Raw genomic sequence first — 17936 nt, 5'->3', positions numbered from 1 at the left:
CACATCAGAGGTGAGAGAAAAATCAGAGTTAGAATCATAAGGCAAAAATGATAATCTCAGAACTATAGTAACAGAATTCCGTTTGAAAGGAATAGGCCAGGGATCTTGGAAAGAAGACAATGTTGGCTTCTAAAATCCCTCTTTCTCACCTGACTGTATCTCTTTTATCTCTTCCTCTTAGGTATCTCATTCCCTTTCTTCACAGTAACAGTAATTCAAATTTATATTGAACTTGGGGATTTGCAAAATACTTGCCCCAAAACAGTCTCATGAGGCAACTAGTACATGTATTATTATTCCCATCTACAGTGAGGAAACTAAATCTCCAAGGAGTTACATGATTTAGCCATGGCTGCACAGCTAAGTGTTGGAGCCAGGACTGAATTCTAGCTGCTCTTTCCATTTTACTATACAGCCCTAAAAGGACAAAGGCTTGGGATGCCATTTGGTACATGGACCTCCATTAGTATCCCCTATATCTCTTTTTTTCCCAGGACAGATCTTTCCCTCCTATTAACAATAAATATTTCTCTTTTTCTCATTAAAATAAGTCCTCCTTTGTCACATTCCTCAGTCTAGGGTGGATAACTTGAGCAGTGTGGTAAAGTAAAACAGTGTCATCAAACTCAAATAGAAATAGGGGCCATTAAACCATAATAAGGATTTTTCAGAGATCACGTATTGACTTGGAAAACCACAACTTAACATTGTCTATGTTTTATGACATTTTTATGTTTTATGTGTATCATATATTTTCATTTATTTTGTTAAACATCTTCCACTTATATTTTAATCTGGTTTGGCTACATATCTGACACTTCTCTAATAGAAAAGGCATCGGTTCTAAATCCAGAAGATCTGCGTTTACCTGTATGATTTTGTATGATTACTTTCCTGAGCCTCAGATTCCTCATCTGAAAGATATAGTGTTAGACTAGATGGTTTCTGAGGTTCTTTTCAGATTAAATCTATGATCCTATCATTTTATCTAATAAATGAATGTACCATAAAGTGCTAACAGATGGTATGACTTCTCTTTGAGAACATAGGTACATTTTGACAGGAAGACTTTGTAAAGAGATAGGGGTTTCTGGGGCCTGCTAAGCAAGGAAAATTCCTACAGGAAATATTTACATCAATGGGTTGAGATGATGTTGGATGGAAATAATTAAAGGTTGAATTAAAGGGGTTTGAATTGAGTTCCTATATTAGAGAAGGGAATAAGTGCAAAATATCTAGGAACAGAGACCCATGGTAAATAAATGCTCAATAGGAGACAGTACCTTAGGAAAAAGTGATTCATAAAGGAATAAATAACCACTTTCAGTTTGATTGTGCTTTAAATTTTACAAAGTACTTTCCTTTATAACATTTGGAGGTAGGCAGTAAAAATATTCATCTCCCATTTTTAAAATGACATTTAATTTTTTTAATCTGTGAAAATCCGCCTGCTCTCTTCTTACCTCCATTCATCCACCCAGAATAAAAGAAAAACAAAATCCCTAAACAGTTACACAATTATGCATAGTTAAGCAAAACTAATTCTCACATCAACCATGTCCAAAAAATGTCTCAATCTGTACTCTTAGTCCAGTATTTTCCTATCAGGAAAGGCTTAGCATATTTCATTATGAATTCTATGGAGTTAAGATTGGCCATTGCATTGATCAAAATTCCAATATCTTTCCAAATTGTTTGTCTTTACAATATTGTTGTTATTATAGAAATTGATCCTTTGGTTCTGCTCACTTCACTTTGCATCAGTTTCATATAATTTTTCCCAGGCTTCTCTGAAACTATCTACTTTATCATTTCTTACAACATAACAGAAATCCCTCATATATCATAATGTGTTTAGCAAATCCAAGTGATAAACTCCCTCTCAGTTTCCTGATCTTTGCTACCTCAAAAAAAAAAAAAAAGACTACTGCTATAAACATTTTGTATATATGATTCTTTTCCTCTTTCTTTGATCTCTATGAGATTCATCTCCATATTTAATACACAAAGCAACTGAAATTCAGAGAAATTAAGGGATTTGCTTAGAATCACACAATTAGTAAATAAAGGAACTGAGCCTTGACAAAGAACTTTAAAAAATATGACAAATGACATCTTGACTTTTTCAAAAAGAAAACCAAATAGAATCTTCAAATTTTGGGTCAGTGAACTTAACTTTGATTTTTGGCAAAATTTTAATATTATTACAGGCATTGTTATTCAACTTCTAGAAAATGAAATGGTGGTGGCAAAAATATCCAACAGGGTTACACCAAGAACAGATCATGCCAGACTACTCTTATTTTATCTTTAACTGGGGTTACTAAGCTATAAAATGGAGAGAATGTTGTAGCTATAGTATACTTAGGTTTTAGGAAAGCATGTGATAAAGGCCCCTCTCCCGTGTTATTTGATGGAAAAGACTGAGAAATGTGGGTTAGAGAATAGAACAATTGCATGAATTTCAAACCATGGAATACAAATCCTCAGCCTTCAAATCTAGCAGTCCTTTCAAATGCTGAACACGGTGCCATAATAGTAAATAGAGTACTGGATTTGAAGTAACAAAACCCTGAGTTCAAATCTTGTCTCCAGTGCTTACTAGCTATGTATCTTGACCAAATCCATTAAGCAGTCTCAGCCTCAGTTTCCTGATTTGTAGAAATGAAAAAACTGATTTTGTAAAAATGTAAAATATGTAAAATACACTGTGCCTACAGTGCTGTTGTAAGGATCAAAGCAAAAGAAATATAACATATAAAAAGCACTCTGCAAACCTTCAAGGGCAATATCAATGTTAGCTATTATGATTAAGTTAATCTCTCACCATCAGATTCCCCATCTCTAAAATAATAATACCTACAGTACTTATGTCACATGTTTGTTGTAAAGCTTAAATATGATGATAGATGTATAATACTTAATGCTGAAAAGAAGTTCAATATCTTTTAATTCCTTAACTCAAAGAAGTGACTCTGATAGAAGAGATTTCAAGCACTGTCAGACACGTGAAAATTTTTCTTGATTATGGGGTAGATTTCACATCACAGAGGCAGTTACTTACCCTGTCTAAGTATTAGACAGGAATTGCTTGTCCATTCTACTAAAATAAAAGCTAAAAAAATTTTTTTTGAAAAAAAAAACAAACAAAACTTTGGCTGTGGGCAGCTTTTGATTCAGGAAGATCTTTTCTCCTTTGATCCTTTGAATTATGTGACAGTGGCCAAAGCACTTAACCTCTCAAGGCCCTAAGCAGTCTACAAAGAAATTACAGAAGAGTTGCTGCTTAATTTGATAAAGTTTCCATAATAGAGATGCTGCCCTCTTCTTTTTAATCAGATCACTTAAATGGTTGTCAATGTTATCAATCTTTTCAACAAATCAACCTTTGTTTTATTTATCATAATCAGAACTCAATCCATCAGTCAGTCAGTCAACAAGCACGTATTAAGCACTTACTATGTGCTAAGAACTGGAGTGACAATGAAAATCTGGAACCCTGTCTTTCCCACCTTCCCTCCCATTCCCAAGGTGGGGGAAAAACTTTCTCGTATTTGAACTCTTAACCTCCAATTCGATCAGTGCTCAATGCTATTATCACAAATGTTTTCTCTGTCCATTATTGGAGAGAGAGAAAAAAACATCATCCAACCCCATTTGTCACCCAAAGCTCCACAAATGTACCTTCCTCTTAGTGCTCAAATAGAGACAAGAACACAGGGAAAGATTTTAACTGATTATGGTCAAAATTCATAGAACTTCATTAATCCAAATATTATGAGAATTGCAGAGCAATTAAATGGGGAACCAGAGAAGACTCACCAAAAAACTTAAGAGAAATAAGAACCAGCCTAGCAAGAGGATAGAAGTCATGTTTGAGGATAAGATCATTTTCTTTTAGGGATGAAAATGAGCTTCCTCTTGGATTTTTCCCACACACTCTCCCAACCCCCAAAGGAAGTAAGAACTTGGGCTATGAACTTTGACAAATATTGAGAATTTCTGAAAGGGCAGATTAAGAAGAAATTCTTTAGAGCTGATTGGGATTTACTGGAAATTTTTAAAGACAATTATATGTTAGGGAAAATATGAGATGTTGTATAGATACTGCTAATGTTGGAAAGAGCCATTTGCTATAAGAAAGGACTTTTCACCTTCTTGGCCCGTTTACCAGCAATTCATCTCATGTTTTCTGACTTTATTATTCATGTTAGAAAGAGAAGTGGAACTTACTGGATTGTAGGAAAAGTGACTTCCTACTTTCGAGGCAATGGGTGTAATAGTATGAAGAGGAAAGAGCCCTGGGTTTGGGCTGAGGACCTGGGCCCCACGTCTTGGGTTTTCTTCTTTCTTATGTGGCTTTAGAAAGTTGTTTTCATCATTTTGGGCCTCATTTTTCCCAGCATCAAAATGATATAAGAGAGCTTGAATGGCATTTTCAAGCTTTAAGTCTTATGAAAATGTTTTGTTTGTGTGTTTTCTCCCAAATGATCGACCAGCCCACTACATTTGATCAGTAGTTTTTGAAAATTTGATTTGAATATATAAAAATGCCTGTGATTATACAATGTTACAGCTGGAAAGGATCTTAGCACTTTGTAGTCCAACCTTCTCACTTATAGATCACGGGATCACAGATTTAGTGCATGGAAAGGCAGTAGAGGTCATTCGTTTTACCCCCCTCCTCTTACAGATAAAGGAACTGAAGTCAGGGAAGCTAAGCAAATGTCCAAGGTGATACAAGAAGCAAGTGGCAGAGAGAGGATTTGAACTCAGGTCCTTAGTCTGAGAGGCAGTTGGATGAGGCAGTGAATAGAACACCAGGTCTGGAAAACTCCTCTTTCTGAAATCAAATTTGACCTTAGACACTTATTAGCTGTGTGATCCTGGGCAAGTTTCTTAATCCTTTTGCCTCAGTTACCTCATCTGTAAACAGGGCTGGAGAAGGAAATGGAAAATCATACCAGGATTTTGCCAAGAAAACTCCCAAAAGAAGAGTAGGACATAACTGAAGTAAACAACAACCACCTTAGCTTCCAGATCCAGCACATTTTCCCCACTGTACTTTAAGATCAATTAAGGACCTTCAAGATGAATTTACTTATTGAAGACCACACCAGTAATGTCATAGCTTCAAACCCAAATGTCTGACTCTAAACTTTTTCCCACTATGTTCCTTCAAGAAACTAAATCAAGGAAAACATCCAGCACACTATACGAACATCGTAAGACTCCGTTTGTCATTCCAACATTTATATTGTTGCCCAGCTAAACTACTAGTAAGAACACGAGATTAATAAAGGAAGTGTTGGGATTGTTGAATGTGATGGGAGGGGGGAAGCGGGGGGAAGAGAGAGACACTGAGTAAACAAAGCATGACTGGTGTAAGTGTAATGGATTTATAATATTTGAAGGAATTTGTGTGGTGGACCCAGGTCACTATTTTTGCTCCTCAGAACCCTATCAGGAAAACTGTGAAGATAAAAATGTTTCATAAACAGTTCAGATCTGAGTTTTCTTGCTGAAATAGAAAAAAAGAGAGAATTTTATCAGAAAGAAAACTACAATAATCTATTGTGAACACTTAGGAGAATGAATGAATCAACCCATCAATAAGCATTTATTAAAGACTTACTCGACACCAGACACTGTGGACAAAAACTAGGAAAGTGGATTCCAATTTTTTTTTTCTGCTTTTAAAAATCAAAGCAGAAGCATGGAGTCAGAAGAGTTGGATTCAAATCCCATCTCTGACACTGATTAGGTGTGTGACTGTGAAAGTCACTTAATAAATCAGTCAGTAAACAAGCATTTATTGAATGTTTATTATGGGTTAAGTTTTGTGCAATGGGCTGGAAAGGCAAAGAAAGGCAAAACCAAAAACTGGTCACTGACTTTAAAGGGCATGAATCTTTACAATAAATAACATAGCTCATACAAGATACATGCTGACTAGATAGATGGGAAATAATTCAAAATTGGAAACAGAGCCACGGCAAGAACCGGGAAAAGTCTTCTACAGAAGTTTAGACTTGAGCTAAATCTTTGAAATTAACCAGAAGATGAAGGTAAGGGGACATGGCGGTCTTCCTACACAAAAGAAAACCTATTGCAAAAGTACGCAAAGGGAGGAGATGGAGTGTCATTTAGGAGGAACTAAGAGTAAACCAATGATCATAGAAGGAAGGGAAATGTAAGAAAACTAGAAAGGAAGGAGCTAGATTGTAAAGAGCTTTAAACACCAAACAACATTTTATTTTTGATCCTGGATGTAACAGGGAGCTGTTGGAACTCATTGAGCAAGGGAGTATGACATGACTGGGATGACATTTTAGAAAAATCACCATGGTAGCTAGGTGGAGTATGGATTGAAGTGGAGACAGACTTAAGGGAGTGAGCCCCATTAGAAGGCCATTGCACAATAGTCCAGGATACAGTTAATAAGGGGTTGAATTAAAGCTATGGCTATACAGATGGAGAGAAAGGATAGACACCAGAAATGTTGTGAAGGTAGAAACAAGCTCTGCAACAGATTGGATATTTGGAGTAAGAATAAGGCATTAAGGATAATACCTAATTGTAAGCCCAGCTGACAAAGAATATCATGGTACCCTTAGTAGAATGAAGGAAGTTCAGAAAGAGGGAGAGCTGATGAGAATGTTGTTTTAGACATGACAAGATTGAGAATGTCACAGGTCAGTTCTAGTTGGAAATCTAGTTCCAAACCTCCAAGAAGCAATTGGAGGCACCTGATTATTCCTCAAGAATAAGAGTAGGATGGTCCTCAGTTTCTTCCTTTGTACAAAAGAAAGAGTTTGGATTAGAAGGCTTCTAGAATACCTAAATTTTTGATTCTATGATCCATCCAGAAGACAGATTCAAAAAATTCTCCGAAACTCTTCTACTATCCCCGAGATCACCAGGGGAAAAAAGAGTTTGTCTGTGGTAAATACACCTGGCTTTCCCATAAACAATCATTTCTAAGAATACCTCTCCTTCCTATAACTTTGGTGAGGGTAAATGTGTGACATTTCTTTTAAGCTGACAGACTTATTTTCTTGAGGCCTGGGAAATGTGGGCACATGCTAATTTGAGAGGTATAAATTTAGAATGTATCCAATTTATATGCCAAGATAGTTTTTTGAGTGGGTATGCTTGCTTCCTGAAATCTTCTTGATTCTTTTGACCCTCCTTCAGTGTTTTCCAAATTCATTTGACCCCACAATGCTTAGGGATTTTAAATATATGGATAAAATCCAGAAATGCTTGTTTAGGATATTTGCAAGGGGTAATAGAGAGATGAGAGGGTGGAGGAAGAGGAAATAAAAGAGAGAGAGAAATATATAACAATGACAAAGAGGTAGATAGATGATAGATGTAAAGATACAATTAAGAGGTAGGTGATGGATAGAAAGAAGAAAGGAAGGACGGAAGGGAGGGAGAGAGAGAGGGAGGGAAGAAGGAAGAGATGGAGGGAGAAAGGAAAAAAGAGAGGGAGCGAGGGAGGGGAAGGGAAGCAGGGAGGGAAATAAGGGATCAAGGAAAGAAAAGAAAGAAAAAGGAGAAAAGAAAAAAAGATATAAGTGAGAGAGAAACAGATGGATGATAGATCACTGGCTAAAACATTTAAAAAGTATTTATGTACCCAACTCTGAGGAAACAAATATAAGCAAGTGAAATAGTTTCTGTCCTCAGGGAGTTTAAATTCTAGCTATCAATCTATAGCAGGATGATCTACATTACATCAAGTAAGAGTCTGGAAATGCTTGGAAAGTTTCAGTTTCTGAGCAATGTATGGTGATAGTTCTAGAAAAACCAAGGATGGTTCCAAGGGTAGAGCCCAAAGTTCCATATTAGATATTCTGGCAAATCAGAGTATGACACGGACTTGTAGTCCTTGTAGTTTTAGCTTAACTGCAGTTTTCTTGGGCACTGGTTCATCTTTTCCTCTAAGAAGTCCTTGAATTGTTGGATTGACCATCCACCAGGCAATCAGCAGGAAATCCCAATTTCTTGAACTTGTGGGTGGTTACCATGAGGGCTATAAGAGCCCATTTCTCAGAATCACGGGTTGTAACCTGAACTCAAGAAAGGAAACCCAAACCAAAAGAAGTGTCCAGGAACCTAAGATCCAATGTCAGGATCACCTGGGGAGGCCCATGTTCTCATTGTCATAAGAGTGTAGCCTCCATAACTTCTAGAGATAAAGGCTAGGGAATGATAGGAAGACATTCTGTCTTTTTTTTAAGCTAGAAATCCAAGTGGAAAATGTGTTATAAATGAGGAAAGGGGATCAAAGGATATGTTGATGCAAATAGACAGCAGAGATTTAATATTACTGTTTGTATAAATAATTTGTATATATATAGTATTCCATATTTCTTTTAGAGGGATAAATTTTTACTACTATTATATTTTTATCCACATTGAGAGGAACACCAAGGACCTTTTGGGGGGAGGGGAGAATGCCCCCCAAACTAATGCATTGCTTAAGCTTGTCTTATCTGGATAGTTTGGGAAAATAAATTCAAAGGATAACATGTAGCAGAGAGGAGACTGGAGAGGAATGAAAATAACAAAGGAGTTTGTATCAAAAGGATAATGAAAGATAACAACTAAAAGAGATGGGTGATGGTGAAGAGCTCTACTGTAACTCCCTATGGGAAATCTTTCTTTAGTTTGATCTCATATATTAGAGAATATGGTACCTGGGAAATCCCATATAAATTAATAGTAATGAATAGTCAGGGAGGTCACAAACTAAGATATAATATGTGAGTTTAAAAAATTAACATGTCTCAATAGCTTTTCGAATATTTTATCACATACTAAATAATATGATGGGGGAAATGTTGTCCTTGGAATCATAGATCTACAGTAGAAAAGGACTTTAAAGGTCATCTAGCTCAAAGCTTCTTAAACTATAGATCATGGCCCATATAGAGTCACATAGCTGAATGTAGGGGTCACGAAATGATTATTTGTTATCAGAAACTGTTTGATTTGTTTACCTATTTTAAATCTCTATGTACTTGAGGACATGTAAAGATCTTGTGGGCATAAAAGGGTCATGAGTAGGAAAAGTTTTAAGAAACTGAATCCTAGCTATTTGACAGACAAAGGAATCTTTGGTTTAGCAACTTGTCCCAGGTTACATAGGTAATAAGAAACCAAGTCAGAACTCAAACTCAGTTTTCTTCTGACTTCAGATCTTCTACTCTTTCTAAAAATTTGAGTTTGAATCTAGGCTTTGACACATAAACTATGTGACCATAGGCAAATCATTTAATTTCTTGAAAAGTTTCAGTTTGTTCTTCCCTAAAATGGGTACAATATTACTTACATTATCTATCTTAAAAGGTTATTACAAGGAAGGACTAGATTTTAGCATGCTAATTGTAACTTGTTATAAAAATAAGCCAAAACAATGACATACATGACGTGCATTATTCAAGAATTTTAAGGCTATCTATACAATCAATAAGGTGAGCTTCATTTTCTAGCCAAGAATTGAAAAAAAAAAAAAAAGTGGTTTGTAAAATGTGTTCCATAAATCAAAGTTGCGATGGACTTTGGGAATCATGCATTCAAAGTCCCATCTTTTTTAGGGTGAGAAACTGAAGTTAGAGACAGGAAGTGACTTCTTCAGAATCAGAACTGCAGTCAGGAGTAGAATCCAATTTCATGTTCCTCCATTATGGACTGTTTTCCTCCTTAACACAATAATCACTAAATTTCAATTAGCTTCGTTTCAAAATGATACCAGGCATTGTCAGGTCACTAACCTTGAATTACCATGAGATATTGGCAAAGTTGGCACCCAAATTGGGCCTCGAAGGAGGGGAAAGGACCTCATTAGATGGAACTGGCAGTGTTGATGAAGATCCATTTCAGACCTGGAGAATAATATGAATAAAGGTATGGAAGATAATGTAAGTAATATTGTCCCCATTTTATGGAAGAACAAACTGAGATGTACTAAATGATTTGCCTAGGACCAGATAGCTTTAGTGACAAAGACAAGAAACAGATGGATTTTTAACTCAATAAATAGGCATGGGGAATAATATGAAATAAGGCTGGAAGGGTAGGTCCATGCTAAGCAGGACTCAAATGCTAGAATCAATACTTTATTCAATGGGTGTTGAGGTCAAGGGGTTATAGATTTAGAATTGAAAGGGACCTTGGAGATAATTTTATCTAACTCTTTTACTTTACTGACATAGTATCAGAAGATTCTCAAATTCACCCGAGTAGTGTCAGTCAGGATTCAAACATAGATTTTCTACTCTATATGCTATAATCTGTTAGAATACCTGGGATTGATTCCTGCCTGACACAAGAGTTAATTTAATGGCACAGTGGTTAGAATACCAGGCTTGCACTTTGCTATGGGATTGTCTTGGCAAAGATACTGGAGAAATTTTATCATTTCCCTCTATTGCTGATTTTACAGAAGAGGAAACTGAGGCAAACAGGATAAGATGGCTTTCCCAGGGTCACCTTGCTAGGGAAGTATCTGAAGCCAGATTTGAACTCATGAAGAAGTCTTGTTGACTCCAGGTCCGGCGCTCTATCCACATTGTCACCTACCTATCTTGTACTTAGGAAGGAATCGAATTGAAATCTTGCCCAACACACTCACTAGCTGTGTGACTCTGGGCAAGTCGCTTCATCTCTACCTCAGTTTCCTCAATTGTACAATGGAGTTAGCCGTAGTATCTACCTTTCAAGTTTGCTGTGAGGATGAAAAGAATTAGGATTTATACAATGTTTTTTGCAAACACCGAAGTACTATAAAAATGCTATGATTGTTATTATTTGGAGAACAAATGAATATAGAGGTGAAGGATTGATGATCCTAAGCTTGAAATACACAGAAGAAATGGTGTTTATTTTGAAGATCATTTGGTTTTTCCCACGAGAAAATATGCTGGAAGGCTTCTGTAAGAACTGTGGTTTTCACACTAGAAGAAATTAGGGAAATGTTTACTGGGCTGTTCTCTGGAGTAGTTATTGTAAAGGGATTGAATTTGGGAGGTTTTCCTGAATGGAACTTGGGGGAAAGAGCTCCGAAGGTCTATTACACAGCCACTCCAGTCACTCCGCGGGAAAAGTTTTGACTTTTTTTTAGGGGATGAAACACGATCCATTATTTTCCCAAGGATGGGACACGATAAGAGTCCTAGAGCTGGCCTGGCTGGTATCAAGGAATGAACAATCACAGGACTTTGTTAAAAAACAATTTTGATACTTTCTCTGATAGTGGGATATTTTGTTATCCATCATTCATTGTAAGAAATGATACTATTGACAACAAAGTACCCCCGGGTTAGAGATAAGAGTAGTTTATTGGATGGAGGGGAAGCACAGCTTTAATGTAGCCAGCAGACAGGGATTCTATCATCTCCTGTCACCTGCTAGTTGAATAAATATTGAGACCTTTAATCTTTCTGTGACTGCTATATGCAGAAAGATAATGCATATTCCTACCTTGAAGATAAATCAGGAGGATAAATTCCATTATTTAATGAATTTCCTTCAATGCTGTATTTGTTTTGATTATGAAGTGTTCAGGACCAGAATAAATTGAGATAATGCATTTTGACTAGAGATCTCAATCTCTGGGCATTTCCACGCGTGCACGTACATGTGTACCTATGTATGTGTGTGTGTATTAACAACTCACTTGCCTCCTTCCCTTTCATTTCCCTCTAGAACCACATCTGTCTTTTGATGCTGATGTCACTGCTTTTGCTGCCGGTTTAATAATCTCAGGACGGAAGATTTCTAATCCCAGAATGTTCTTTTTTGCTTAATGGTTTATGCCTCCAGTGCCCTGGGTGATAAAGAAAGGTGGCATCCAGTTTGCCCCCTGGTGATTTGTAGGTCTAGGGCTCATCTCCTGGTGAAGTCAGTTTTGCCACCTGCTTCCACGCGTGTTTGAGAGATCGGCCACGTCTGAAGGAGCCACTGGGAGAAAGGGTTTCTTATCCTGGGAAGGTGGAATTAAGCTTTTGGTGATTTTCCCCTGGGGATTTTCTTACACTGATTTCTCTATTTCTCGCCTGCGGCAAGTGTGTTGCACAGGACTCTGCTCCCTGTCACCGGGAGGGCTTAATCTGACGTTAATTACACCGAGTCTGCAGCTTTCCCGGGTCTAGTCGGGAAGGGCAGGGGCGCTTTGGCTCCTGCCCACCCTCGGCTGACTTAGGGCGCCGTCTCCGTCTCCCCCAGCCTCGGTGGCAGCTTGGGGTCATGAGTCACGGCCCTGGCGAGGCCCGACTCCCACACACCCCCAAGGGACTCCCAGCCCTATTAAGGTGGAGTCGCTGACCCCCTCCCCTCCCCGGGGTGGCCCCGGGTGGCTTCGGGGCGTGGGTGGGGAGGAGGCGGGTCTGGGGGAGACCTCGGCCCGAAGTAGGTCAGCAGGCCGGGATGACCTCACCTATTCCCTGGTCCTTTGGGTTTTAGAGGTCAGCCTGGCCAGCTTGGCTAAACTTTTCTGAACAGCCCGCGTGCAAGGGCGGATTGTGTGTGTGTGTGTTTGTGACAGAAAGAGATGAGAGACACAGAGACAGACAGACAGTGAAAGAGAGAGAGATGGGGGGGGGGGAGAGTTCCCTCTTGCTTCTGGTTGAGTTTTGGGGCCCAGACTCTCCCCCCACCTCCACCTCTCTCCGTTCTTCCCACTCAACGGGAAAATCTCTCTACTCCACGCCCCCCCCCATCCCTTTCTGACTCTCTTCCCCTCCCCCCCCTTGTCAGTGTTTCCCTTTAACGCGCGCGCCCGCCACGTCCCTGCCAAGGTCCCCTCGCCCCTCGCCCCTCCCCCACTCTGATCACCCCTCCCCCTCCGAGCTCCTCCCAGCCGGCCTCCCCTCCCCCCTCGGCGCGCTGGGCTCAGCTGTCACTTTACTTTTTCTTGCTTTCTCTTCCCCCCACCCCCCCCACCCCACGCTGCCCCCGCCCCCTGGCCGGGAGGGAGGAGCCTCGTGCCCGCGGGCGGGCGCGCGCCTCCCGGGGTTGCCCCCGCCCCCTGGCTCGAGCGCGCGCCCGGCCCGCGAGGGAGGGGCGGGGAGGGAGCAGCTTCGGGGACGTGGGGCGCGCGCACGGCTGGGTGCCTGAGCCGTCGGCGGCGCGGGCGCGGGCGCGGGCGGAGGCGGCGCGGTCCGCGAGGTGCTGGTGGATTCACTTTTCCCAGAGTCCGGGGCGGCAGGAGCCGGAGCCCGAGCCTGAGTGGAAGGACGCGGGAGCCGCGGGAGCCAGAGCGGGGCTAGAGCGAGCGAGGGAGGAGCGAGGGTGCGCGAGGGAGCGCAGCTGGGCACTGGGGTCCGGCTCTTCGTAAGTCCGCGGCTGGCGGACACCCCGCCTCCTCGTCCTCCTCGTCCTCCTCCTCCTCGTCCTCCTCGCCCGCGGGGATCAGCACAAGACAGCGACCTGCGCGCACTGCCCCCCGGCCCAGGTAACGACCGAGCCCCGGCGGTCGCCGCTCGGGGCTGGGGGGGGGGGGCAGCCCCCTGCCCTGCCCTCCCCTCCCCCACGCCCCTCCCTCCCCTGCCTCTCCTCGCCCGGTTTCTCCCCTCCCATTCCCCGGCTGTCTCCTCTCCTCTCCTCTGCCACCCCCTCACTCCTGGCTCCTGGCTCCTGGCCCCATTTTCCTCCCCCATCTCTTTCCCATCTTCTCCTACTTTCTTCCTCCTCCTCCCACTCCCGCAGCAGCCCCTCCTGTCCTCCCCTGACCCTCCCCCTCTTTTCCATCCCCCCCCCAGCCGACCCCTTCTCCTCCCCATCGCCTGCCCAGCCCTCGTTCTCCCTTAGCCATCCTTCTCCAGCCTCCCTGCCCCCTCCCCGCCCGCCTCCCTCCCCTTCCTCTCTCTCCCGAGCTCTGGCAACTAAGTCTAGGAAAGTACAGCGGCAATGTCAGGTTGAAAAGTGTCCAGTTTAATCTTTCGCGATTTTCTCTAATTGCAAAATGATTGCACATTGTATCTTCTCGCTGACATGTGACTTCTCTGGTTCCCTTCCATCTCCTCCCTCCCCCCGCCCCCCAACACACACCCGTTTGCCAGGCAGGAAAAGACCTGGTGGCTGGTGTACGTGTGTCTCGGTGTGGACTGTGGGCTGGAGATCGCTCTTTTGTGCTGCCTGGTGCTTGTCACACTTTGGAGCCGTGGCAGACGGCACATTTTTGTTCCTCCGGCTTCTTCTCCACAGCTTCCATCGGCCTGCTCGGAAACCGGGGTTTGTTCAGTGCTGGGGACCCCCCCTCCCCCAGCAGTGTTTTGATCCTTTACCTTTTCTAATGAAGATGGAGTATTGCTTCTTTGCTGAATCAACGAGGAATGTCTAATTCAGCTTCTCTTTAGGAAATTAGGGCCCAGAGAGGAGAGAGAGAGGGAGGAGAGAGACAGAGAGAGGGGAAGAGAGGGAGGGAGAGAGAGAAGGAGGGAGGGAAGGAGAGGGAGAGGGAAAGGGAGAGGGAGAAGGGGGGGGAAGAGAGAGAGAGAGAGAGAGAGAGAGAGAGAGAGAGAGAGAGAGAGAGAGAGAGAGAGAGAGAGAGAGAGAAGAAAGAGTGATGGAGAAAGGGAGGAGAGATGGACAGAAAGGAAGGAAGAGAGGAGAGACAGAGGAAGAGAGGGAGAAGAGCAAGAGACAGAGGGAGGAGAGAGATGGAAAGAGAGGAAGGAAGCAAGAGAGAGAGGAGAGAGAAAGAGGAAGGGAGGAGACAGAAAGAGGGAGAGAGAAAGAGGGAGGGAGAGAGGAGAGAGACAGAGGGAGAGAAAGAGAGGAGACAGAGAGAGAAACAGGAAGGGAGGGAGAGAGGAGGCAGAGAGAGACGTGATCCCAGGCACTCTCCCTGCTGGACCCATTTGCATGTTTCCAGGATTCATCTTTCTATGTAGTTTTTTTTTTCTTTTTTTAATGAGGTGCCTCATCATATGTTTACTCAAAAATGTAAAGAACAGTACTGCTTAAGGCTGAGCTTCAAATTATTTCATGTCATGGACAAAGGTTAAGTCTTCCAGAGGTTCTTATGTGTAGCTTTTTTTACTGGGATGTTCTAAATGTCTAATAATTCACCCAAGACCTTCGAGGTCATAATATGCTTCTTGACCTAGATGCCATGGAAACTTCTTGGTTCTTAGCAGTTTTGTGTGGATTAGTGTTGATTCGATATCATGTATCAAAGTTTTCATGAAATCTCAGCCATTCTGCATCATCTCTCCACTTATTCTTATGTTCATCATACCTTCTACCCATCTAATGTATGTTTATGTAATAGACCTGCTCTGTTTTTGTTTTAAATAATTTCTCTTATTTTTTTGGGAAATGCAAGATCAAGTACCTCATTTTCCATGTGTGTGTGTGTGTATATAGATATATACATATATGTATATATCTATATACACACACACATATATACATATATATATATTTATTTAGTATTTTCTCCCTCCTCAAATCACATTCTTTAAAAAATTTCTCTCTCTTTCTACATGTAGAATGTAAGCCCCTCAAAGGTAATCAATTGTTCTCCTTTGATCTTTCCTTCCCTAGAATCTGGCACTTTGGAAGTGTTTGACAAGTGTTTCTCTTGAATTCAGTATCCCCTTGTAGTTTTGCCTGTATTTGGATTATGGTAGATTTTGTGTACAGTGTTCGAAATGGACTAAACCTTTGTTTTTGAAAAGGGCAGAAGGGGAAAAACACAAACAGTAAAGAAAACAGGTAGCCATTAAATAATAAACTAAGCATTTTCCTGTTGTTTTTTTTTAAAGCTGGTGTGATTTGTTATTATAATTACACACTGTGGGCTACTGTTCAGAACATTTATCTCTTGGATGGTAACCTGGCCTCATGGAGTGAAGGTGATATATATTTTTTAAAGTTGGAAGTAATATTTACACCAGAATCCTTGCACTTGATATTCAGTGAACATGTGGACTTCATTAAAAATATCTTGCTAATTTCAGGATTTAGTTGAATACAGCATGTTTTGTAAACTTGAACAGTTTGTGAGTTTTTTAAAGTAAATATGTTCAGGAAAGGTCAGTATACAAACTTTCATAACATACCACGATTCTCTGTTGTTTAGAAATAGTACATCATATTTTGCTTCTGAGGGTAAATGAAGCTGGGATGGCTATAAAAGCAAAAATACCCATCTGATAATTGTAACCGATTTCAAACTGCTATTGTAAGGGAACTCTTCGTTCATAGCCTTGGGGTTTGTTTATCTTTCTAGGTTAAAAAACTGGTCTAATACCTAGGACTTTGTCTTGGTAAAAATGTGAATTTTTTTTTTCAAAATCCTAATTCCCAAGGAGAGGATTTGGGGGATTTGAGTTTTTAAATTTAGGAATTTGGGGTTGATTTTTATTTTGGAGATTCAACAAAGCACCCCTTTTCTACATTTAAATCTAATGAAAGCTGTTCTAAAAAGTACTTTCTCTTTTTAGAAATTAACTTCACTGGGGAAAGGCAGGCAGCTTTTCCCATGATGTTTTTTTTCCTAATCAAGAATTCCAAAAACATAGTCAGAAACAAATCCTTTTATTCTCATATTTGGAAAGGAGACGTAGTGTTTTAAGTATTTGTTTACATCAAAAAGTGGCAGGATGGTCAGAGGAGTTCACACCCATTGGCAGTTTGAGATTTTGACAAAATAATGTGTCTTCCAACTATACAGTCCTCAAGCACATTTTTCATCCTCATTATGAAAGTTTATTTTTAAAATGTCTACGTTAGTCTGAAAAATGTTTAAGGTATGTTTAGCTTCTGTCTTGCCACACTAATTTCTTTTTGTTTTCTCTATCTTTGTCTGGATCCGTGGGTGCAAGTTTCTGTCAAATGAGATAACATATGGATAGTGATTTGCAAACGTTAAAATCTTGTATACATACTGTTGGATTCAAATTGTGGGCTGTTCTCTTATCATGACCCTGTAGACTTACTCTGCAGACATTTATATGTGAATATTCATTTTTTCTTTTAAAAATATATTTAACATTTTATTTCTTCCTGATTGCATGTAAAAACAGTTTTTAACCTTTTTTTTTTAATACCGAGTTTTACATTTTCTATGTGAATATTTATTGAGAAGACTCTTTATCAAAACCAATGGAAAAGGAGGATCTGGGGATAATGAAGAGTGAGCTAACTTGGGAATCCAAGGACTTACATTTAAATCTTACCCCTACTATTTATTGCCTGTGACTGAGAAAGTTACCTGCTCTCACCAGTCCTCATTCTCCTCATTTGTAACATCAAGAGGTTGCACTGGATATAGCAAATACTTTGGAGTACCTCAAAGAACTACATAAATGTTATGGTTGTCATTTATATTTGAATTAGAAATCCAACTTTAGGTATAGTTGGTGCAGCTAAAGTAGCGTCAGCAAAAAAAGTCTCAGGAAGAATTGTCTTCAATTGAGGATTTCCCTGTTTATGTCTTACCGCACACAGCTTCTGTCATAAATGGTAGAAAATAGTCTTGTATCACATTGCTAAAAACACAGCTAGCTTTAGTTACTGCCACATCCTAAACAAGAAAGTCTGGTTATTATATAGATATATAGATATATACATACTCATGTGCTCTTTTGTATACACATCTGATTAATTTTAAAGGAAGGAAATAAGTTTAAGAAAATCAATGCTAAATCTAAGGCTTATGGTTAAAGTAAAAAAACTGGGGAAAAAACCCAAGAAATATGGTAGCTATGCTAGAGCTAGACATGAAACATACTGATATAAAATTTCAGTATTCTATTAAGTGACTTTAGTGCTCATAAAACATGTCACAGCTGGGGAGACTGATGTTCTCTATTCATGGAAGAGGTACAGAGACAGTGAGAGTTCCCTTCCAGTGACTTGCAGAGCTGTCTTATAGGGCCTACTTTTGTAAAAAGGATTTTCTAGTGATTCATCAG

General features: G+C 40.3%; 1 protein-coding gene across 2 annotated transcripts in view; it reads left to right on the top strand.

Annotated features, from left to right (window-relative positions):
- The first annotated feature begins 13141 nt into the window (after window positions 1–13141).
- The window catches only part of LOC127564656 (ubiquitin-conjugating enzyme E2 E2), a 331735-nt gene continuing 326940 nt past the window's right edge, over window positions 13142–17936 (top strand). Inside the window, exon 1 of one of the 2 annotated variants that reach the window (XM_052001374.1) lies at window positions 13142–13465. The gene's annotated coding sequence lies outside the window, so the exon portion shown is untranslated. Of the gene's footprint in view, window positions 13466–14141; window positions 14245–17936 lie in introns of those variants that run through there. The other variant, XM_052001375.1, reaches the window with a different exon arrangement.

This window comes from Antechinus flavipes, chromosome 5 (assembly GCF_016432865.1).
Source record: "Antechinus flavipes isolate AdamAnt ecotype Samford, QLD, Australia chromosome 5, AdamAnt_v2, whole genome shotgun sequence".
Classification (NCBI taxonomy): Eukaryota; Metazoa; Chordata; class Mammalia; order Dasyuromorphia; family Dasyuridae; genus Antechinus; species Antechinus flavipes.
The sequence above is the reverse complement of the archived record's forward strand: the minus strand, read 5'-3'. Positions and strand labels throughout refer to the sequence as shown.